Source organism: Arvicanthis niloticus, chromosome 10 (genome assembly GCF_011762505.2).
Source record: "Arvicanthis niloticus isolate mArvNil1 chromosome 10, mArvNil1.pat.X, whole genome shotgun sequence".
Taxonomy (NCBI): domain Eukaryota; kingdom Metazoa; phylum Chordata; class Mammalia; order Rodentia; family Muridae; genus Arvicanthis; species Arvicanthis niloticus.
In genome coordinates, this window is record NC_047667.1 from 36,440,521 (window position 1) to 36,443,276 (window position 2,756).

The following is a 2,756-nucleotide window of genomic DNA, read 5'->3' on the forward strand; positions in this document are numbered from 1 at the left end:
TTTTACCACGGCATGAGCATTTGGACTCTTCTTCTTCTTCTTCTGGCATATTTTTCAATTTTTTTTCTTCAATGTCTTTAAGTTTTTAACATACAATTCTTTCACCTGCTTGGTTAGAGTTACCTCAAGATATTTTTTTTCCTTGAAGAAATTGTGAGAAATATTTTTTCCTGAAGTCCTTCTCTGTCATTTTCCATTTGCATATTGGAAATTTACTGTTTTCTGAGTTCATTTTGTATCTTTGTACATTTTCACTTTTCTGAAAGTGTTTATCAGCTGTAGGACTTTCTTGGTGAAATTTTTAGGGTAACTTATGTTTACAAGTATATCAGCTGAAAATAAGGATCCTTTGACCTCTTCTAATCCAACTTGTATACCCTTGATCTGCTTTAGTTGTCTTATTTCTCTAGCTAAGAATTTTTTCAGTATGTTGAATACACATGGAGAGAGTGGACAAACTTTTCTTGTCTTGATGTTAATGGGAATGATTTGAGCTCATCTCCATGTAGGTTGGTGTTGGCTATGAGTTTGCTGTAAATTGCCTTTATTATTTTGAGACATATCCACTGTATTCATAGTCTCTGCAGTACTTTAATCATGAAGAAGTTTTGTATTTTGTCAAAGGAGAGAATCTCTGCATGGAATAAAATGACCTGTAATTTTTGTTTTTCAGTCTGTATATGGTGGATTATATTTATCAATTTATGTGTTTTGAGCCACATTTATATGTCTGGAATAAAGTGTACTTCTCATGATGGATTATCTTTTAATGAGTTCTTAGATTTGGTTTGTAAGTATGTTTTGAGAATTTATCTATAGTCATAGGAAAAATAGACTACAATTCTCTTTATTTGTTGGGTTTTATGTGGTTTACATATCAGGGCAACTATGATCTAATTTAAAGAATAGGGCAATACTTCTCTGTTTATATTTTATCCAAAAATTTGAGAAATATTGATGTTAACTTTTTTGAAAATCTTATAGAATTCTATGCTAACACAGTCTACCACTCTTTTTGTTTTTGGATGGTAGACTTAATTGTAGATTTTTTTTTCATTAGGAATAATAACAAACCTATTTAAATTGCTTATCTGATCTTTATTTAAATGTTCTTTGGTAGTATGTATCATGAAAATTACAGGGCTGGAGAGATTGCTCCAGAGCAGTAGCTGCTCTTCCAAAGGTCCTGTGTTCAATTCTCAACAATCACATGGTGGCTCACAAACATCTGTAGTAGGATATAATGCCCTCTTCTAGGGTGTCTGATGACAGTGACAGTGTACCGATATAAATAAAATAAATACATTTTTAAAAAGAAAATTATGCTTTTTTTTTTTTCTTAGATTTCCAACTTAGTAGAGTATAGATTTTCAAAGTATGCTCTTAGGACTCTTTGCGTTTCCTTTGTGTATGTTCTTATCTCCCATTTTTTTTTTTGTTTGTTTGTTTCTACGTTTCTTAACTTAGATCTTTACTCTCTGACTTCTAATTAACTTTGCTAAGAATTTATCAATCTTTTTGATTTTTTCCTCAGTTTTCTTATTTATTGTTTCCATTTCTACTTTCATGTTTTGAACAATATTTTTCTTATCATTTCACTGTTTACATATTCAGAACTTTCTTAAATGGATTTATTTATATATTCTTTAAGGTCCTTGGACATATTTATGGTAGCTATTTTGAAGTCCTTGCCTAGTGCTACATCCATATTGCATTTCTCAAGACCCACTGTGGTAGGGCCGTTGAGTTCTAGCTGGACATATTGTACTAGCTGTTATTGACTGTATTTTTGTGCTACTTTCTAGGCATCTGGGTTTGGGGTGATTGTAATTTTAAGTGCTATTATCCTGTCTCGTGTTTCTTGTATGACTGTTCTGTTCCTTGTTTTTGGTTGTCCTTTCTGGTTCTTTGGAAAGTCTGATGCTTTCAGGTTGCCTAGTAAAAAATGCTTCTAAATCTTGCCAGGTATAGTCACTGGGGGTCAAATGCAGAATGTGTTTCTAGACATTAGGAGCTGAAACTACAGAAAAAGAATGGGCTAGAAGGAAGGGGCTGAGAGAAAGAAGGGGCTGATGGAAGGGTAGCTGGGTGTTACACTATGAATTGCATAGATTTTCTATAAATTGGAAATCAGAAAAAGCAAAGGTGAGACCATGGTAGACATTCTACAGTACTGTGGGTAAGACATGGGGATTGAAATTACTGAGAAGGGTGAGTGAAGATTTCCTACATGATTCCCTGGCCATTGTAACTGGCTTGCAGATTCCTAGAAGGTGTGACTGAAGGAGTTAGGTGCTGAAACAAAGGAAGTGTGGTGGAGTAGAAAGCAGCTGTGGAAAGCTGTGTGATCCAGTGACAAGGAAGAGAAATAGGAGTGGCCACAGCAAGTGGTCCTCTATAAACTAGGAATAAGACTGGGGGACAGGAAATGCGTGAGAGGAAGGAGATACCTTCTATTTTTAGATTTGGACTAGGGTGTAATATTGTTTCTAAATCTCTTACTATGGAAAGTGTATTTTTTGGTGCTAAGCATTTTCTGTCCTATAAGAAATGCCATGACGAAGAAAATATGAGTTGCAGCATATATCCAACTCAAGCTTTTACAGAGAAAGAAGATAATCAGAGAAGTTTAAAAATGTTTTTAAAAAATATGGCACCTTGGAAGGGTGAGGTTCTGTGAAATAAACATGCCATGCCGTCAAGCTGTGGTTATTTACAACAAGCACAGGCATTGTCTTCTCAACCTTCACACCTCA